The sequence below is a fragment of the Larus michahellis genome, chromosome 14 (assembly GCF_964199755.1).
Source record: "Larus michahellis chromosome 14, bLarMic1.1, whole genome shotgun sequence".
Taxonomy (NCBI): domain Eukaryota; kingdom Metazoa; phylum Chordata; class Aves; order Charadriiformes; family Laridae; genus Larus; species Larus michahellis.
In genome coordinates this window covers 3,788,532-3,810,432 of record NC_133909.1, presented here as the reverse complement: position 1 = coordinate 3,810,432, position 21,901 = coordinate 3,788,532, and the positions used below count along the sequence as shown (strand labels likewise).

Here is a 21,901-nt window from a genome sequence, read left to right as displayed (position 1 = left end):
CTGCCTAAGTTACAAGAAGGTGGCCTTGGGCATGAGCTCAGGTCTCAGATTGGTGAGCCCGCATCCCTAGACGCAGGTTGTAACTGCTCCGCTTCCTCCATTCAATGCCTAGGCAAAAACCCCACGAAACATCTCCAGGCACGAACCTTACTGCATCAAAGAGTCGAAGCAACACGCTCTTGTGTTTGCGGAGCCTTTTGCCGAGCCTGGCAGCCCTTGCCCCCAGCAAGCGCTGGTGCAATGGCAGGAGCTTCGTGTGGCCCGTCTCGCCCTCCCTTCCACCCGTGCGTTGCCGAGTTTCGTGCAAAACCTCCTTTGCCCCGCGGTGAAGAACACCCACAGCAAAAGCCGGGCACGCAGGAGGGAGCAGGGCACGGCTCTGCCCCGGCATCTTTCACTTGAGCGCGGGCTGCGGTGTGGCACGTCGCTGCCACAAAGCTGGCGTCGCCAGGGCCACACATGGAGCAGGGAGGAGGTAGGGCTGCCGCGGCTGCTGCGTCCCTTGGCAGAGGCGCTGCCTGTTTGTTTGTCCTCCCTATTGTTTGTGCACAGGAACCGCACAAGGAGCTACAGGGCTGAGCTGGGGAGAGCTGCCCTCCTCCAGCCCTGGGTGCATAAATCAGCCGCGGGGATGCTGCATCTGGGCTCTCCCAGCATGGCGTGGGCATTGCTTCAGGCCGCCCCTTCCATGCTGCAAAGGACATTTGCAGCTCTTGATGATCGTGATCAGATGGAGACCTGGTGGAAACATGCAGAGCTCACGTGGTGAGGGCTGTGTTTGTTTACTCCGAGGCTGAATTCAGCCCTCAGCTGCTTGTTCCTCCTGTTGAACAGGATTGCAGTGCTTTCCCCAAACACTGTAACTAGGTCAGCCTGAGGAGAGGGCCTTGTTCAGCACTCCAGATGTCTATCTGTCTTTTTCTGCTTTGCTTTCTTTCTTTTTCCAAATCCGAATCCTTTATTTAAGCTCTCCCCAGAAGCCTGGAAAAAATGAAGACCTGGATGTGCTTCACAAACTCTAGTCCTTTGCCTAAACACCTTTCAGTCGCATATTATAAACAGGTCACCTCTGTGGTTAAGAAGAAATGTCTCTTTTTCAGTGTTGCCTTGAGCAGAGATACGCAGGGAGATGGTGGGGGTCCAGGCCACGAATGGTGAGCAGGCTGCAGTCCCACATGAAGAATTTGGGTATGAAATCAATTTCTTGCAAATCACTTAAGATGCCATTCCTCCTGTTTGGATGGATCTTGGGGTCTGGATCTGGGGATCGTCCTCCCATCCCCGACTCTTTGCTGTCCCTGGCGGTACATCTGGTTTCTGCATTGGTGTGGGAGCATGAAATGATTGGAGTGTAGGGATAGGACCTCAATTCAAAACCTGACCTCCGATGCTTCTCTAAATGTAATCTCTCAAACCCTAAGTGCCTCTGGTAGCATGTTGATGAGAAAACCCTAAATCCCAGAGCCGGGGGCTGAAAAAGGTGGAGGTCAGGGATGGGAGCAGGGTGGTGGTGGTGGATGAGCGAGGATGTTATGAAGCACATTCTTATAGCATAATCTGGCCAGTCAGAGGGAGAATGAATCAATGTCACCTTGAGTAAGCATGGAGATCAGCCTGGCCACATTCCTGAGATAGCTGTGTGAAGATCTGACACTGTTATTCAGGGGAGACTTAAAACAGAGTCCAGAACCAAGGGTGTAACCCAACCTCAGGAGCAGTGGGAACACGAATGAGATCAAGGTCATCTCAGGAGGTTGCAAAAGAGAAGGTCAGATCAGGTTCAGCAAGTGCAGAGCAGGTCAGGTTAACTCCTCTGTCATGTCCACGTCTGTGAAAGCAACTCCCGTTGCTCAACCTTGGCAGCGCGGTCTGCCCTGCAGAGTGGAGTCCCCTTTTCTCCAGAGAACATCTGCTGGAAGCTGGGCATGAGACGAGCAGGATCTGCAGTAACTCAGGGAAAGAATTAGTCTCTTTGTGCTCTTTGCACGGTGCCAAGCACTTGCTCTGCAGCTAAACCTTCACGCCGCCGTTTTACTGGAGAACACCTCAGATAGCTTTCAACTGGAGCTCTCATGCGGCTTTAAAAGGATCAGGATTCCCCCCATCTCTGATAGGTGTCTAGGAAAGCCCCAGCCAAACGGCCATGGGGACTGACTACTCCGCAATTTCTTAAATTTTGGGTCTTTCTGTGTAACATTTTCTGCCAGGAATGTGGCTTGGAGGGGAGATACCGAGGGTGGGGGAGATCCCCAAGCGGGGTCCTAGGAGCTACTTTGGAGCTCTCAGGTCCATTGGTCCTGCTTAGGATGGGATGGCTCGGGCAACCGCCTCCACATGGGTCCCTCCACATCCCCTCCGTGAGGGCTATCAGTTAAAGCTCATGGTTCAGTCCCGGTGGAAAGGGCTGATAAACACCCTTTGCTCTGCTAATACAATGGAGCCCTCTCAGCCCCACTAAATGCTTCCAGAGTGCTTTGTTGCTTATGGGGGTGGGGGGAAAACCCAGCCCGTTTCTAATTGTCACGTTTGGGTCTTGTGCAGGGAGAGATGCATTCCATATGGCGACAGGATCCGAGCTGCCCGGCTTGGCACAGCCAGGCAGTTGATGGGAAAATGATACATTTAATTGTATGGATGTCATAGTGCTGGAGTCATTTTCTTAATCCCGGAGTTGGAAATAAATACAGAAAATAACGAATATACAGTTGGCTGGGGATGATTCAGAGTACTCATGCTTTCCTTCGCTGTAAGGAGTTGGAGGGCAAACATATGGAGGAGGTTCTTGTTTTCAGGCTGAACAGGACATATCTGAGCTGGTTGTAGGTTTGCTGGGCTGGGCTTACGGAGATTTCAGCCAGCTGAAAACTTGGCCCCACGTTATGAAATGGGATTCCAGTCTTCTTATTTTCAAGGAAGCACTTTTTGATGTGTGGAATTGGATTATAAAACCCAAGTGAGGGCCCTGGGCCAGGAGCTGATTCCTTCTTCTGCTCGTGGTCAACGCAATGTCTTTACTTTTCCTTGAAAATCTCATGTTTTGATCAGCTCCTGTTGGAAAATGGCTGCGGCGCGTCCCACGTAAGAGCCACATCTTTCTGTTTTGCAGGCTTCTCCTCATGCGCTCATGCCTGTGTTTGCTCCCGTCCCTCCACACACAGCACCGTAGCACCCATCTGCTGGGGTTATTTGCTGGCAGGGCCTATCCTTGGAGGCAGAGGATGGCAGGACGGTCTCACCACGGAGGCAGCTATACACAGGTGGAAACCAAAGTCCACACGGTGGGGCAGGCACACTGCTGTACTGGTGGGCCATGAAGCAGCACTTTGTGAGGGTGCAGAGAAGAGTTTAGGCATGGGAACAGAGCCGTCAAACCCAGCATCTTACGTCTGGCTGCCAGTACCCAGCGCTGCTGCACATTTGTGGAGGGTTTCCTAGACAGATGTGAGCTGTGGGGCTCGTGTCCAGCCTTTCTGGAGGCTGACGCGTAGCCGGCACCGCTGTGATACACTTGTGGTGAGGCCAGCACTTCCCAGAAGTGTTGGATCTACCACAAACATACTGTCTGTTGGGTTTGCACACGCCTGGCTAGTCATCAGCCTGGCTGGAAACGCTACACATCTGCTCCGATCGGGAAGCCTGGGAAACCAGAAACACAGGTAACCCCCCAGATCTCTGAGGAGAAATGTCCAGGAAAACCTGAACAAATCAGTCTTCCCAAAACGACTGCCTCTGCCAGACAAAGAAGTAAAATTCCGCGTGAAAGCAGAAACGTGGTTATCTGTAACCCACAGTAATTTCAGCTTGGTTCCTAATAGCAATTAGTTTGAGCTCGGAGTGTGAGGTTTAACTTTACTTCCAAGCTGTTTATTACACTAAATACTCCTGATATCTGTATCAACTTCCTACCCAGGTTTTCTTAGTCTGGAGACAATTAATAACCTCGGCTCTTGCCAGAAGCGATAATAGCAACGGCTCACTCTGACTTAAGGCTGATTACTCTCAGGTCACTCCAAAGCATCCTCTCTATCAGCAGTGGATCGGGAGCTTACGAAAAGATGGGGAGGGAGGTTAAACATGCATCTCGGCCTGTGCTTTATCTCCAGGAGCTTCACTCTTCATTACTCATATTCAGCCGCAGACCTCACCAATTTGTGGCCCAGAGAAGGTGCTCTGCACGTGCCCGGTCAAAATTCCGTCTAAATTTGGCACAGGGAGCGAGGCAGCCACTGCTGGGAGTGATTTGTCTCCTGTATGTCCCACTTTGCGAGGGGCCAGGGCTTCTGACAATAATATCGGTGACCCACCTTCTCTTCTGCTTCATAGTCATCCACCTGGATTCATTCTGCTCCAGATCCTTGGGGCTGTTCCCTGGGAATAGTGAATGACATGGCTCTCATCCCTTCCCTTTCAGAAGCCCTCCCATTTGGTACCGACTCTATTTAATATTTCATTCTGCATTTTCATAGCTAGGCACTTATAGACATTAATTATTAAATGGCCACGTTTCTTGAAAGAAATGTATAGATAAAGACAGCTGCCAGTGGTTTCTAAAGGGGGTGTTCTTCCATCTATCTATCTATCTATCTATCTATCTATCTATCTATCTATCTATCTATCTATCTATCTATCTATCGGGATACGCTGTTCTTCCAACTTTCAAATAAAAATCTCAAAGGCCCCCTTTTTGTTCAGTATTTTCAAAGCCCCACTTTCTTGTTCAGTGCAGGACGGCACCTTCAAAAGCGCTCAGTGTTGATCTAACCTTGTTCTCACTGCAGTCCCTAAGAAAATAGGGTCGAGCCATTTCGAAAACCCACCCCTTGCCCCCCCCCCAATCCAGTCCTGTAGCAATATTCCCAAGCTGTTAACTGCAGCTACATCAGGCCAGCAGGAAAAATTGGCTTTTTAGCCTCATTTCTATTAATTTGGAGCAATTCTGTAGCCTCAGCGGAGGTGGTGCTCTGGAGGCACGAGGCGTATGAAGGCAAAGTATGATTTTCTCCAGCCAAGTAAAGATTTTGTCTTTGCCCCTCTGCCATCAGATGGCTCGGACCAGGCTCAGAGCCCAGGTGACCGACGCGGGAGCGGGTGGTAGCACTGTTCAATGTGTGCACGAACGTGTTTTTCATGTAGATGGAGGATAAGAGGAGGCCTGGCGTGGAGGGGACTCGTCAGTGAGATGGGAAATCTCAGCGCGCCAGCATCAAAAGGCAGGTGATCTGAATATTGCTCTCTCAAACACAAATTCCGCACTTAATTTTTGTGACTGCTGTGATGTCTCTGTTTTGGGGGGGGGTTGGGTGCGCGTTTGAGGCTCCTTCCTGTCTGGAGCGGTAGGACCGTGGCTCCCTCCATCATCAGTGGAGGGGGAGCTGCCCAAGCCGGCGCAGCAGACAGTCTGACGCGGCCCCGCAGCACCAGCTGCAGCGTATATGCCACATACCACCATTAAGATATTTTTGCTTTGAAGAAAAGCAGCTTCACTTCCTCTTAATAATTGATATTACTCAGATCTTTGAGACTGAAAGAAAGCAACCCAGCCTGGTGAACCTGCCTCCTCTCTAAACTCAGTCTCCTCTCCTCCTGGTGACAATTCTCCTCAGTTCTCCATCCAGCCTCACTGGATATTGCCTTTATAACTGGGGTTATCTCGTACCGTGCAGTTGGAAAGAATGTGCCTCTTTTGGGCGGGAATCGGGGCAGGTCCTGGTGGCTGGAGGAGACACCTCAAAAGCTTTCCTGGAATACCAATTTCACCAGGAGCAGCCAACCTCCCTTCATTAGTCCCAACAAGATCGAGCAGGACAGATTTGCTCATGGGTGGAGCTGGAAGAAAGTAATAAGCTCCTCTTAATGAAGAGAGCACTTTGGTTTGCTGCGTCTGGCAGACTGTTTTCATCTTTTGTACTTCTGGTGGTTGGCATCCCGGGCAAGACTGAGGGACTTCAGTTTGGGAGTGGTAGGCATGCACTCAATTTGCTGCCTACCCCTGGCAGAGGATCAAGGCTGGAATTTTCATTACACTTGCTTCGTCTGCCAGAAAGAAGCACTTTGATTTAATTCTGGTGGCTTCTTGTTCAATGCCAAGCTTGGAACGTGATGCTCTGATGTCTTCCAGCTTCTTAAAGTAACCACAATGTCCCGCCGAGGAAATATATATTTATACAACAGAGGAATTGCATTTAAGTATGGAGTCACTTTATTAACAGCAATTGCACGCCATGCTATAGGTGGATCCTATGGTTTGGAATATAAGACTGGCTCCTTTCGAAATCCTGTGTACCAAGCCCTGATACGATCAGAAATTCATGATTCCTCAATAACTATTCTTGGAAGGCTCATCTTGTCAAAAAGCAGTCACCATGGCGCTTATTCCTGGAAGAGGATAAGGGATGCTAACAGAGCTGATCAAATGCTTTCTGGCATAAACGTCCTTTAAGAGGGAAGACTGTGCTTTTGACAAGACGACATTTTCCTACAGAAAGCATCTGTGCGCCTCAAAATGTTGTTTTCTTGCCAAAAGACTACCTCAAGACCCAATTGTATTATTTTTTTTGGACAAAAATCCAAAAGCTTTGGGGGTTTGGCAACAGATTTTAAGGATTCGACTGAAAAAAAAAGTTTTTGTTTTCCAAAAACCAAGAGGCCCAAACATATTTTTTTTTCTTCTTAGTTGGGTTTAAAAATTAAGGAAAAATGTGACCGTATTTTCCATGTGATGGAGGGGACCCTCTGTCAAACCAGCTCTAGATGCTCACAAAAAATGAGTGCTAGTGGGTACTTAACTACAGCAAAGTTCTGCCATAAATCACGTGCAAAGGCAGTAGCTGTCGCCAGCAGGAGTTCAGTCAAAAATCAAACCGTTTTGCAGATTCATTGATTTTTGTTTTGGGTTAAAACTTTTCTGTTTCTGACGCCAGTACCTGAGCAGTCTCCTCTTCCTCTGGGTGTCATCAGCAGAGGAATGGATGTGGACCTTTGCGCTAGAAGGGCTGTGGTGGGCATGGGGGGCTGGAGGGAGCATGGAGGAAAGGACCCCATCAACTTGGAGCCGAAAACGAGAGAAAGAGGATGTGAACAAGGAATTAAAACAAGACTGAGGACCCAGGTCTTCTGTCCAGATGTCTTCTGCCCTGGGATACGCGAGGGCAGATGGGAACCTGTACAGGCTGGGCAATTGCTAGAAGCCAACCTACAAGTTTTTCCTTCCTTGTAGATCTCTGTGAGACAGTTTGGGCCAATCCAATGCGGGAGGAACAGATGAAATAGGAGGCGGAAAGAAATTCTGAGAATGTTTGGGCCCACGAGAAGTTTCAGTTTTGATAAGGCTCACGCTTCTGGTATGTGCACTGTCATTTCCATTCATTTTGTATTGACTGTTATATTACAGCACAATATTCATCTATTAATATATTCATAGAATGTCAACATTTATATATAATACAATTAGTGTTTTAATATAAAAGCCAAAATGAGATGAATCAACATGACATTTGAAACAAAATCTTTTGACGCTGTTGAAATGAAATAGCCTTATGGAGGAGATTTTACCCGTCCTGCTCCCCCTTCCCCTCCCGCTTGCTTGCCAGCTGTTTCACTCCAGATGTGGCGCTCATTTGGTGACTTCATTTGGTCCCATGGCCACACGTGGGGAGAAGGTCGGCTCGGTGCTGACCACATTTAAGTCACTGTAGTTAGAGAAGAACGCGTAGCTTGAACTCGATCCCCACGCACTAAACAAATAGGTCAGAGATCAGGAGGTGGCTGTTTTTCCGTGTGTTTTCTCGGTTGCAGCAGGGCTCGCCCATACCTCAGACGGGAAAGCAGGTAGTGCCGGCACTTCTTCCTACTAAATGCTGATCCGAAAAGATCAAACACAACCTTATGCATGATTTCCTTTCTCTCCTGACCCTGTGCCCCTAATTTCTACCCCAAAACTCCGTTCTTGGTTAATATATTTCCTATCTGTTGGTCTAGTCGTATATTCCAAGCCCATCCTAAAGTGTGACTGTCCCCACCCCACGGTACGGACTCAGACTTTTGACATTTCAGCAGCTATGAAATCACATGCCCTAGGCAACCCATTAGCTCTGCTCTGTTCTTCCTTTCTTTTACTTTCTTTACTATTTGGACCATGACCTGAAGTTTGTATTAATTTGTTCTGGTTAATAGAAAATTGCATGCAGTCCAAACACGATTTTAGTTTGCAAATGGTTCTTCCTGGGAAATGCAAAATGGGAAAAGATAAAAAAAAAAGGGGTCCGTCCCCCCCGCCCCGCCTCAACAAGCCAATGTGGAATATGTTACAATCTAGGCTTGCTGGATGGGAGGCTACAGAGCACAGAGAAAAAATTAAAGACCACTGTTTCATAGCAAAATAATAATATACATATATATATATTTATGGACATATATTTATGTATATGTGTATTTATCAGGAGACCAGCTCTCTTTTCATTTGCACCAGCTTTGTACCACCACAAGAGCCCACGGGAATAAATCCAGAGGTACCATGGTGTACAGGAGGAACTCTGGAGTTGGCATTCATTTCTGCTGACCATCCTGTAATTTCAACCGTTCTTCAGATTCCCCCCCCCCCCACACACCTTATTTGGGGAGCTGGGAACTGCAGCCCTTTTTGGGACGTACCACAAAAGATTTGGGGTTATCACATTTCTGCATAACGGCAAATAGCTGCTACTCGCGTAGGGTCAACGGGGTCTAAGAGCGTACTTGAAAACAAGAGCGTTGCTCCTAACGCTGCCTGCTCTGCTTAGTCCCTGTTGATGTAATTTTCGCCAAACCCCAATTCAGCTAGACCCACCCTTAAAGTGTCCTTCGCATCACGCCCAGCACTTGAAAGACGTACTGGGCCTTACCTACGGAGCATGAGGTTCAGGCACTTGGCTCCTGGGGCTGCACATCTGTAAAACAGCTGTGGCCACCCCTGCCCAGGTGGCTGTGGCCAGGCTGGGAGCCCCAAGTTGGGACTGGGAACTGCACCCAGTGGTGCTTGACACGTGGGAAGAGATACCGGTATGCCTGCGTATTCCAGTGCATGCAGGAAGCATTTAATTTAATCTTTAATTCTGGCTGGAGAGGTCACAGCCTGCAGCCAGATTTTCCTGGACGTGGCCTCTTCTCTCGGGCTGGGGACACCAGACCTTCAGCGCGTCGTCTTTAAGGTTGACAGCTCCTGTGCAAAACAGCCGTGTAACACGGACACACATAGGTTACAGCCCATCCGTACAGAGTGGTTGTGATGCTTTTTGGAGGAGCCAGACTCATTGCCTGCAAGCTATACGGTGCAAGCACAGACAATTCCAGCCGGCAAACCCCAGACAGAAGTACGGTAACTGCTCGGGAGCACTCCCGCTCTGCTCCGCACCAGGAGCAAAATCCCTTTGGCATGGGCACGGTTTTCACTGAACTGTCCTATTTATTTGTATGAGGAGCACAAGTTCTTCTAAGTCAAAGCTATTTGAATGAATCCCCAAATTTGCACTGTTCAGCCCCCCAAATGATTATAATTACATTTGCATATATGATATACAGATATAGGCGGATTTAATCAAAACGTACCTGCCAAGTGGAGACCCAGTGAGTGTATGTTCATCAGAAAATCATTATTAAAGACCTTCCAGGTTGGCAAACTTCACTTCAGAATTAAAAGTGAGATTTTTCATTATCCCATTGAATATTTTCAGCTATTTCAGATGCAAGAGCCAAAAAAATAAATCAGTGCCAGCTTGCAGAAATATGAGTTGGTAGAATGGTTATTATTATTATTTATTGGATGGCAGGGAAGGATCTTGGGGGGTTTGTCTTGATGGGTGAGTTACAGAAACCTGAGCTCTGTAACGGGAGGGTGGAGGGAAAGGCATTCGCATTCAAGACACTGCTCCGCTTCCTCCACATCAGATTTAATTTCTGTTGCAGGAGAAATGGAGGAAAACCTGAAGAAATCTTTACAACTGCAGCTACAAACAGAGGGCCGTGGGTCAGATTCACTCTGTGGGGGGCTGGAGGAGGAAGAGAAAGACCTACTGAAGGTTGTACCAGCCCCTCAGCTCTCTGCTTGATCCCAGTTCCAGACTGGGAGGGGGTGGCTGACCCCCGCCTTGACTGTGGCAAGTAGGTGTTGATCCTCAGAAAATACGTGGGGCCCACTGCAGGTCAGGGAAGCTGTGGCTGCCCCATCCCTGGAGGGGTTCAAGGCCAGGTTGGACGGGGCTTGGAGCAACCTGGGCTGGTGGGAGGTGTCCCTGCCCAGGGCAGGGGGTTGGAACGAGATGATCTTTAAGGTCCCTTCCAACCCGAACCATTCCATGATTCTGTGATTCTATAATTCCATGATTATGTCGTAACACAATATAGCAATTGCAGAGAGACAGATATGGTGTATCTCTTAACGTCCTTTTTTTGGTTCAGCTATGCCATATCTACAATACCCGGAAGAGTATTTCATGTCCTCACCATAGCTGGGGGGACATCTAGGGCATCAGAGGGGTGGTGGTAAGCAAGCCCCTCGGTGCAACTAAATCGAGACAAGTCACATTTATGTTTTTGCTTAAAAGCTTTTTTTGACAAATCTCTCTCGCTAGGGCCGCGTTCAAAGAGAGAGAGGAGAAAGAAATCCTGCAAAATGACCAGAGTTCTCCATGGGACAGGGAGGCAAATGGGTGAGTTTTGTACACACTCCGGCGTAGGTACGTCTATTTATTAGAGCTAATTGTGCAGAACTGAGGTTACGGCGATGGCATGACAGATGGTCGGGTGAATGTGCGGATGTATGTGCTTATCTGAACACGCTAACAACAGATACTTCACCCACAAACATGACTTGTGAATTCAGCCGTGGTGATTTTTTTAAAGAGTAACAAATAGTATTTCACAGACGAGATAGGGATGGAACACTCTGGTAGGGGAGGCTGTTGATCCCCTTCATGAAAGACAATGAAGGTCACAAGCACAAAAACAGTAAACTAAATACCAAATATGTAGAGCTGGCTCCAAACTAGATTGAGATTAGAGTTGTTTTGGTACAACGGAGCTCACACAGCAGCCCAAAATGTCTGAGAAGCAAATATTTCTCCCCGGCAGTGGTAAATCTCGCGGCACCAGATTTTATGGGTACAAGAGGTCCATTACAAGTAACACAGAAAATCCATCTCCATAGCAAGCATTTCAGTGGCACCTTTTATGAAGTGAGATCCGGGAGGGCGTAAGCAGGAATAATAGATACCTGTCCTTGATGAAACTAAGGAGTCAGATGAGCCAAAAGGCACGAAACTCCTAATTCTGCAGTGCTGGAGGCTCCAGAGGGATTGCTTCACTTTGCTTCTCAATGTTTTTCATCCCTTCACAGTTCTTCCAGGGCCCTGCCCGGCCAACTTGAGACAATCTTGCTTAACTGATCTTAACTGTTAATCTTTAATTAAGCCATGGACTGTTTCGGTCATTAATGTAATGTAGCAGGCAAGGCATAAAACCTCGTAAAAACTCCATCCTAGCTCTGACGGATCATGCTGAACCTCAGGGGAGCGCTCGGGGAAATGGGTGCTCCATGGGAACACCCATGGGAACAAGATTTCTCCGGAGCCTGACCCACCGCCACGCTGTGGGTTTCCCACATCCCTCCTCAGGGAAGGGTTTCCAAGAGCCAGAGAGCAACTACTTGGGTCAATTTGTGATTATTCAAGTAGGAGGTTTGTTGGGTACCGGCCAAAAGCTTATTGAATAAGAACCGCCTCAGAGGATTGTGGGACAGACCCAAAGCTGAATGTAATTACGGGCTTATTTCTAAATTAATATTTTGTTAGGGGTTTGGGATAGAATTTACTTTCACCCACCTTCCCTCACCGCGCACACCACGGATCAGGGTTTGTTCAGCCTTGGAGCGTGCTTCAGGTTTTACTGCATGTGTCTGAGATTGTTAAGACCTGTGAAAGTTGGGACCGTTAAAAAAAAAAAAGGGGGGGAGGAAAAATAGCTGGGAATGGGTGGACGTCATATAAATAGCAGTAAAACTGTTAAATCTATTTGCATTTCACACCCAATAATTTTAGACTCCACCTCGAGAGCACTGCTTGAAAGTCAGCACTTTTAATTGTCCAGTAAATTTCCTTTCAGACAGCTGCTTCATAAACCGCCATTGCCTGCACGGTGAGGAAAAACAGATAACGGATTTATCTTAGGATGGAGACCAAAATGGCCATTCGCGTGGCGCTAGTTCCCCCCTCTGTTTCACTTACATCAGCGCGGGAGGGCATTTGGTTACGGCTCTGCAACCTGTCCTCAGACGCTCAGCAGCACCGACCTGTACATCCGAGATGTCGCTTGAGCACCGTAACCCGGAGCGGTCCCCGGAAGGTCCACCCAGTTCCCTCACCCTGCCGTGAGCTCTCTGTGCCCGGCTACGCCGGTAAATCACTCTCTGCCGGGCAGGGAATATGCAGGCTTCGGAACACGCAGCCGTAAAGTAATGGCTTATAATTCCATTAGGGCTCAGGAAAATCTGCCAAGTTATGTCACATCTATTTAGCTTGATGTTGGTTTCTTGGAGGTCTAAGAACACGGCCAAAGGGGAAATGAGCTGCCTTTTTTTGTTTGTTTGTTTCAGGTTTTTTTTTTTTGGTTTGGTTTTTTTTGAGAACCGTCTTTTATTTAAAAAAAAAAAAAGGAGGACAAAATAAATTTGGGCCATAGTTTTTTATGGGATTGTTGCAGCAGTTGTGGAACTGTTCGATGTCCTCAAAAATGGGCACGGAAGGGACCAGTCTGGTTGGATTTGTACAACAGTTTCAAAGAAAGTCAACTCTGGCCACTGCTGCTTCTTATGTCCCATTTCAGACTCTTCACGGACTCCTATCTCTTGGTTTTGGAAAGCTCCATTTCTTCCTCATTCTTCCTCCTCCTTTTCCTTTCTGATTGTCTTGTCTGTCTCTGCCATCGCCATCTTTCCTCTGTCCCTCTTGAAGCCGACCTCTGCTGAGCAGCGCAGGGATGATGGCTTGTCCCACATTCTCCACTGTGATCCAGCGACGGGCACTAATAACTGCAATTTCCAGCAAGGTAAAAATTAGATCTGATAAGCAAAAGGAAACATGATCAAATGCGGGAAATAATTTTTTAGCTTTTCCGGTGGGAGACGTTTCATTTGAAATCTCCATGACTTTCATGAAGATCTCAGGAAGCTCTCTATCTCCAGAATGTGGGGTTGTGTTTAGGCTTTTGTTTAATTCCCTCAAACTTTAAAGAAGATTCAAAAGAACAAATGGGAGCAGTAGCTTTGTATCAGACGTGGGATAAATTTCCTTGATGCCAAACCTTAACTCACTAAAAGCGATGGGAAACTAGGCCATCTCTAGCCCCAGGGGCCGAGGGCAGTTTGGTGCTCCCATCCAGCTGCTCCGGCCTCACCTCTCCCCACCCAGCACCCAACCACAACCACGGCTGCTGGTTTTATTCCAAGTTGTTGTAGCTTTGGGCGAGTGGGGACGGAGGGTAAAACCTGCTGCCAGAAGACTCACGGCAAGGTGGAAAAGATCGCCCACCAGGGTCCAGGAGGGGGGCGTGTAACGGTGAGTCAGGGCCAGCGTAAGTGACCTTCCCAAAGCGAAGTGAGAAGGTGAAGCAGAAGGAAGCAGTGGGATTGGGAGGCCGAAGGCTGGGAGGGAGATCCTGCAAGACAGTTTGGTGACGAGAAAACCAAAGCGGGTTTTCTTTTTGTTGCTTTTTCTTCATTTATTGCAGTCAGAAAAAAAAAAATAATGTTTTTTTATATACATATATATCTAAAAGGAAGGTACACCTTTTCAGTATGGTCATCCCGCTTCTCCTCAGAGGCTGGTTGGGTGGAAAATCAGTTAAAGAGAAAAAAAAAAGCAAAAAAAAAAGCAGCTTACGGATACTCATATTCTTGATAAAATCATCTTGTACGGTCTCCTCTGGGCGTCTCTCCCTGCTGCTGGCGATAAGAGCTCGCTCCCCGTATAAAGCCGTAAGCGCACGCATACCCGCACGCCTCTGAAGGAGGCCACGGGGACTCCGAGCAGGTCTGCGGGCAGTTTGCTTGCAATCTGTGCGTCTGACCCGCCTTTGCCCTGCAGTCATGGGCGCAACCGCAAAATATGTGTGTGTGTGTGGTGCGCGTGTATCCCTGTGTGTGTGCGTGCACACGGCGGTACTGCTTGGCGAGCGGGTTTTTTTTTTAACCCGCTGCTTAATAATTACTGCTTCCTTATTCATTTTAAAAGCTCCTATGTGATCACAAAGAGATTTATTTACCAGACACTGTTTAGATAGGTTCAGTAAAGTAACCATCAGCCTCATCTATTGATGCGTGTGCTTTATCATGCATTTAATAGTCTTATTTCTCCGTAATGAATGAGTCCTCCAGTGGGAAATAAATTGAAATGCCAGTTTGGGGATCAATCAGTGCTCATACGCAGCCCCTATAATGGGAAGTTCATGTTCTGTAGTGCAGGTATTTTTCTGGAATGGCTTGGCTGCACTTTGTTACCCCAGGTTTCGACTTTGTTAAGGTACATGTCTGGAAGAAATGGATTCATAGAAAAAGATTAGAGAAAACTCAATAAAAATATGCATGGCCCTGGATGATAAAGGTGCGGTTTCCCATTGCCCTGCATTTGTGAGGCATTTCCTTCAGGGAAAAATAACTGAAATGCAGTGCTAAAAGTGGAGCCTCATCTGCCTTCAAATAAGAGGAGTCCTGGTCGAGGCTCAGTACTGAGGTCTACGGAGTCCACTGAAGCACTCCGTGTGCTTTCAACCGAGCAGTTGGCCGGACATCTGCAGGACCAGACCACGTTTCCAGAATAGCAATTAAACCAAAATCAGAGGATGGGACTTCAAGACCTGTTGGATGAGCAGCAGATGAGAACTTACTGCAGGCTGGAGGTCATGATGAATCCCCCGTCCTCCCCTGGGCCGGCTGAGAGGCTGCACTGGGTAGGGCTGGGGGAACGTGCCTTTATTTCCAGGGTGCTCTGTAGGCCTGACCCGAAGCGCGTTTGAATTGGTGAGGTTTCCTTTTCGTCTTCCTCGACTTGCATCAGAGATCCAGTAGGAGCAGGGCTAAAGATGCCCCGTACCAACGGGCCAGAGGGCGCTTCAGTTTGAGTTTGGGTGCCTTTGCCTTCCCTGGGGCAGAGGCTTGTCCTTGGGGTAGGGTTCATCTACCCCAAGGTAGACGGGGTAGATGAAGGGTGGGAAGGGGGTGGGTTAGATGAACTAACCTCACCTACTCTGGGCTTCCTCTGGGATCAACAAAGAGAGATGAGCAAAAGGAGAGGGCAATTCACCCCTCCAGATGATCCTAAATCCCTTCCAACGCCTCGGACGTGCTGCCGGCCCTCGTCCAGTACCACCCTGGCAGCTGGTGAGCAGCATAGATATTATTGCAAGTGGCAGCTGCGAATGCGATCTTAATATAAGGAGGGAAAGAATATGTTAAAAGTTAATTTGCCATAAAATATGTCCAAGTCCTTTTTTTGCTTTTACAAGGGGTTTTTGACTGGGTAGGTTGAAGTGGTTTGCGGCAATAACGGGTCTGTCGGAGGGGTGATAGATATCGCTTTACTGATGGTAAAACGATATGAATCAGGCTTGTCTGCCAGCGTGATTACCTAATTGTAGCGGGAGGGTTCAGCAAGGCCACGGCAGTCGCTGTGATTAGACGGAGTCTGTGGGTTATTCCGCTCCTGAGCCTTATCACTCAGGTTTTCAAGGCTTGGGAGAAATATGTCAGGGCAGCTGTCGGGGATTGAACTGAACCGTCCCTGGCGGTGGGCGATTCTCCTCCCCGTGCTGAGGCGAATACCCTTGAAAAGAGATGGCGTATTAAAAAGCGCGGTGCCTGGGAAAAGGAGGGGCGGGAGGAGGATGAATGGTAAGAGCTCTTATTGCGGCTTTGGTAATATTGATCTTGTCATTAATAATGCGACGAACCTTAAGTGAAATTCAAGTGTCAGTGCCAAGGCAGGTTATTTCTGTCATAAACGGCACATCAGGCAACTTGAGAGCAGCAGCGTTAAGAGGGATGGAGAGGAGAAGGGGAGAAGGAGGAGGCGTTTCTCGGGAGCCTGTGCTTTGCGGGCGAGAGGGAGATGGTTTCACCTCGGGGCAGGGGTTCAGGGGAAGTTCAGTGTTTCTCCAAACCGGAGAACTCTCAATGAAACACCCTACAAATTCAACGAGGCCCCTCACTTTCCAACAAGTGATTGCAGCGTCTCTTGCCAGGCTGCGCGTTGACCTCTCCCTCCTGTTTACCCACATCCTGGGAGTCTCAGGCAGCCTTCCCCACTTCTTTCCATTTTCAACATTTCTCGCTTTTATAGTTGTTTTCCCCGACTCCCGGGAGTTATTTTCAAATATTACGGAATTGAGATTTTTTTTTTTTTTTTTTTTACAGCCCTGAAAAAAATGCAGGTTTCCTTCGCTCTTGAAAAAGAACCTCACGTGTCTTTTGAAAGCGGTTATTTTTTTTGTCAACCTATTTCTCTGCGCAGTAGACTGCTGTGTTCCCACAGTACTAGGTGACATTTCTCCGGTCAGGGGCCTCGCTAAAAGGAAAACTGTGAGTCCTAAATGGAGATGAGACCTGCCTGGCTAGCAGGGCTGTAAGTCCTCCAGGTCCTCGTGCCTGTTGGGATCACTGGGGGAACAGGGTCTGCCTGGCAGTAGCTTGGAGTAGGGGCGAGCCTAGGGTTCTCCAGTGAAGGACTTGAAGATCTTCCCTCCTCATGCCCACAAAAACCAAACTGTCTTTCATTGCATTTCAGATTCCTGGTTTTTAGCTGTTTAATTTTAGCTTTTATTGGCTGGAAGGCATTTTTTAGCCCAGGTTTGGGAAGCGGACAATGCAATGAGTTATTTGCTCTAAACGGCTGCGCTGCTTAACACTTTTGCTGATTTGGGATGTCTTAAAGCACATTTGTGGTGTTTATAGCCATGCCTCCAGCAGCCAGCTGGGGACGTGACCTCAGGCTATGGGCATCTCTTCCTCATCTCCCACAAAATTCTCACTGGCCTTGACAGTATCCTGTTAGAATATTTCGTCCCCTTCCTCGCAAAATCAAGCTTTGTTGGTCAAAAGATAAGGAACTGGGCATCAGCAGTTGGGTAGTTAAGAAGACCCAGAGTGGATTCGGTACCTCGGGATACCTCGGGCACTGCTGGTGGCTAGTTACATGAAGGGTTACATGAATTCTTTCTCGGTATTTTGCTGTTTGCTGAAAAACGCGTACGGGTCATTGCCATCCCAAATCTTCTGTTTAATCTTTTTTTTTTTCCATTGCAAACCTTCCTAAAGGGCTTTGCTATGAAGCATTTTATCTCGCCTCTTAAGGGTTTTGGAGGAGGTGGGAGACCTCTAACATTTCAGATGCTTTAAAAATGCACTCTGTACCATGCCGATTATAACCTTAAAACTTCCTTATTTTTTTGGCATTCAATGAAGCTACTCAGCTTGCTTTTTTTCCAGTCTGAACGGGACGCAGAGAAATGTAGATATGTGCGGCAGATTAGATGCTGACACAATGCAAAAACACACTACAGAGGAAATCCTGGCGGGGTCGGGTTCCCTCCTCGGATTGTATCTTTGCAGAGGGGTTGCTCCGTGTGGTAACTCAATCTTATTTAAGAGTTCCCTTCCAACCAAGGTGATGCTGTTTTGCAAAGCATTAAAAAGCTGAAGCCAATTCCATCTTTATTTCATTAAACATCCAGAACGTCGCACACATGTTTCAGGAAATGGCATGACCTGATTTTACAAACATATCACCATACGTGCAGTGTCCGTGAAAGCAATTTCAGAAACATTTCTTTGCTGCTTCCAGCTCACTGCCTGTATTTGCAGCAGGGCTTGGTGAAAAGACACTACCACAAAACTATCCTTCGTGCTGTTTTCCTCCGGAAAAGCCAAGCAGTCCTAGAAATCTGTCTCTCGGAGAACAGGTCTCTTTAGAGAGCTTTGAGACCAGCAGCCCTGGAGAGGTTTGATGTGGAACCTGGCTGGAGAGTATCTGCCAGCGAGGAAGGAAGAGATCTCAGAAGAACGGTCTGGGCATGGGACGGAGAGGGACTGTTTCACAGCTGGATGTTGTCCTCTGGGATATGGGGAGAAGAACAGCAACCCACACGTTACTGTCGGGCAGGAGGGATGTGGTGGGGGAGGAACAGGGGAGAGCACGGAGCTATACAAAATGAAGCGGCTGTCTCAGCACCAGGGCTGTCCCTGAGCGGCATAAAGAGACTGACATCAACAAAATGATGCACAAAGCATCTCTAGAAGCCTAAACTCCTGTTAGGAGGCGTCTCAGCCCCCTGGTCAGGACAGCAGTGTATGATTCAGACAGTTTCTTGCCCAGATGACCCAGTCTCTGTCTCCTTACATAAACAGGGAGTATCAAAACAGACCTCAACAGCAAGTGGTCCGAACTGCCAGCGCTTCTGTCCATTCAAGGTACTGGAAGCTGGCAGCTCTGGATAACAGTTGGGGTGACTCGGCCATCACCGTCCTGAACGCGGGTGTCAGCCTGTGTGGTGTGAACATGGCATAGAACTGCTAAATTTGGACAATCTGCTTCACGACCCAAAGTCTTACTGTTGTGTGATGGAGTAAACGCTCTGGGAAGGCTAGTGGTGTCTCACTCGGGTGGCCTTCTCAGGGAAGTCCCCTGCCAGGCACTGAGAGGGACTAAAAGGAAGAGGTAGATATGTGTCTGCTCAAGCAGATCCGCAAAAGGATACGTATCTGCTTGAAGTCCCTAGTTAGGATTTTTTTATAGCCCCTCTTACAGGCTGAGTCTGATCGCTTCGTGGTCTCAATATTGGCCCCTGTGTGTTTCAGCTTTGGTTCTTGTGTTCTGGTGGGATTTGGGAGGGCACCCATCGCACCCCTCCCCTTCCCCTGGGACGGGGTGCTGGTGAGGTGCATTGCCTCCTCTTCCTCCTCCTCCTCCTCCTCCCGGCGAGGCTGCAGGCTCCAGATGTTTGGAGCTGGGCTCGCTCGGCAGCCTCCTTCAGCGCCGCAATCATTAGCGGTGAAACTAACCCGCCACTAGAGACATAAGCGAATGCAATCAAATAAATAATATTCCCTTTCTCCCTCGCGTGCCTCCTCTTACAAGAAAAGCCACCACCCTAACAATAAAAAAAATAAAAAAATCATATCAGCTGCTCTCTCCAAGCAAAGCTGGTGTTTATTGCCTGGCCAAGGTTGACAAAACCCTTCCCTTTTTTTTTTTAATCAACATGAAAAACGCCCCTACCCTACCCACCAGCTCAGCCTCCCGGCCGTGGCAGCCCCCTTCCCGCTCCCAAACAGGCAACAGCTTTCAATTTAGCTGTGAGCGAGGGAAGCTCAATTGGGTTATTAAATTTCACACACTAATTGACACGCCTGCCGTAAAATATAACTTGCACAAACACAATTTATCCTAATGACACGAGGGGTGAAGCTTTCTGCTTCCAGTGCCCCTCTCCTTCCCCCTCTCCCCCAGCTCCCGTGGGAACGCGGCTTAATTGCACCTCCAGCGCAGGGGCGGTTAGCAGGGCTGGGAGGTTAAAGAGAAATAAATACTGAAACGCTGATGGGATGTTTCCTGTCTCGGCAGCGAGGGGTGTGCAAGCGACGGGGTGTGCAGGTTTCGGAGCCTGCTCCTCTTCCCGGTGCCTCCTCCCCAAGCACGCCACGCTTCGACTTAATAAATCCTTAATGGCAACGGATTAACCTCAGCCGGGTACCCCGGCATGAGTTAACCGCTGATGGCTTACAGGTAGGTTTCTCTTTGGAGATCTTCATTTCCCTGTGACAGAGAGGCCGGCAGCCGCCCATCACCATCCGAATGGTCACCCTCCACCTCCTGGTCCTGCTGGGGAAAACCTTGCGACCAACAGGTTCACACCCGGGAGTTTCCCTCCTCCTTGCTCCATCGCAGACCTTTGGAGGCAAAACTCCCAGCACGTTTGTTTTTTTTTTTCTTCCAGTTTTCCCCCCTCCCCATAACAGCTAACCGGATAAAAGCAATTCAGCCCAAGCGGGCAGGGGCAGACGCCGATGAGGCTCCCGGGAGCAAGAGTGCTGGCTCCGCGGCTTCCCCAAAATTGCTTTCCCTGCGAAACTTAAAGCAGTCACTTTTTTTTTTTTTTTTTTAAAAATTTCTTCTGGAAGATGGTTTTAAATAATTGATGAAAATCTTAGCAATGCCTAGCAGTTTCGCTGATTCTGTTCTGTAGCTGCCCTAACCACTTACAACAGACACGCCTTTTTAAAAATAAATAAATAAATAAATAAATTCAGCTTTTGCCAAACATATCCGAAATATTCTCACATTTTAAACTCCCTTCTCCAAGCGCAGGGTCCTGCTGGGCAACAAGGAATGGAGCTGGCATCCTCAGTAAGGAGATGCTATTATATTCCATATTCCAGTAAGAGATGGGGCTGCGCAGCTCATTTGAGATATATGTTGGAGCTGCAGCTACAGGATGACGTCTTTGCATAAGTCACACCATCCTTCTGAAGTAAAAATCAAGTGCCTTGCACAGCCACGGTCTAATTTTAGCTATGTCTGAATCACGATCTCGGAATGCAAAATTTGTTGCACGTGTCAGTGACTAGGAAAAAACGAAGTCACTTTAGCGTCTTTCTCCTGCGTGTCTTTTCATGCGAAGATTTTTCTGAATATCTACAGAAATAAGAGTTTGGAGGGCCGGGGAAGGTACAGGCATACCTCCATGCTCTTCGCGTCTTCTTATTCCTGAGCCAAGAGAAGCCAGGGAATTACAGGGGGTGAATAATCCAAAATATCCAGGCTGGACCTAGCAGTGATTTTAAACGTGAAACTTGTACTCAAGAAGAAAAAAAAAAAAAATATTGGAGTTCTTCATGGTATGAGGCAATATCTGAGGGACACAAATCCCTTGGACTGGAGGATGAACATCTCACCGTTCCTGTACTGCCACGTGCCCCTTCACAGCTGCCGACCTGGGGCTGGTCCAGTAGCAAACCCCAAACCTGGGTGGGCACTGGGTGCTGCCTGGCCTGGGCATGGCCCCATTTTCTGGAGGGAACGACTGAATTCAGCCAGACGCCATCCCTTTTGCCCATCCCGGCAGAAGATAAAGCTTAGACCCCGCAAGGCTCGGACCCCACTGCCTCGGCCGCTCATTAATGCAGAGCATGGATTTCATTACACTGATTGCTCAATTCTGTTATTAACAAGGCATAAATCTCTGCGTTAGTCGCTCTCAGCCTTCAGGTCACAACCCCGGGAGAGGTTGGCAGTGGATGCCCAGCCCAGGCCATGGCCCTCAACCCATTACCTGTCCCGTCAGCTGGGGCTGCAGAGATGAGCTGCAGAGATGAGCCGGGGGCCAAATACTGGGGCTGGCAACCCCCTTTACACCCATTTCCAGCTTTTCCTTAAGACATGACTCTGCTGGAGCTTTTTTAGACCTTTCCCAGTCATGACTGTGACCCTGGAGTACCGACACCGCAGCCCTGAGCAGGGTCGCAGGGGTGGGTGCACAGAAACGTGGCCAGCAGGTGGAGGGAGGTCATCCTCCCCCTCTGCTCGGCCCTGGGGAGGCCGCATCTGGAGCGCTGTGTCCAGTGCTGGGCTCCCCGGTTCAAGAGGGACAGGGAACTGCTGGAGAGGGGACAGCAAAGGGCTACCAAGAGGATGAGGGGACTGGAACACCTCTCTTGTGAAGAAAGGCTGAGGGATTTGGGGCTCTTCAGGCTGGAAAAAAGGCGCCTGAGGGGGGATCTTATCAACGCTTATCAATACTGAAAGGGGGGGTGTCAGGAGGATGGGGCCAGGCTCTTTTCAGTGGTGCCCGGGGACAGGACAAGGGGTAACGGGCACAAACTTGA

At 48.6% G+C, this 21,901-nt stretch overlaps 1 long non-coding RNA gene across 1 annotated transcript; it reads left to right on the top strand.

Annotated features, from left to right (window-relative positions):
* Positions 1–4,350: 4,350 nt before the first annotated feature.
* Positions 4,351–14,423, top strand: LOC141751220 (uncharacterized). The gene is made up of 5 exons (XR_012589908.1): positions 4,351–5,210; positions 7,217–7,340; positions 9,940–10,052; positions 10,605–10,682; positions 12,133–14,423. It is a non-coding gene; the product is annotated as an uncharacterized LOC141751220 (long non-coding RNA).
* The last annotated feature ends 7,478 nt before the right edge of the window (positions 14,424–21,901 follow it).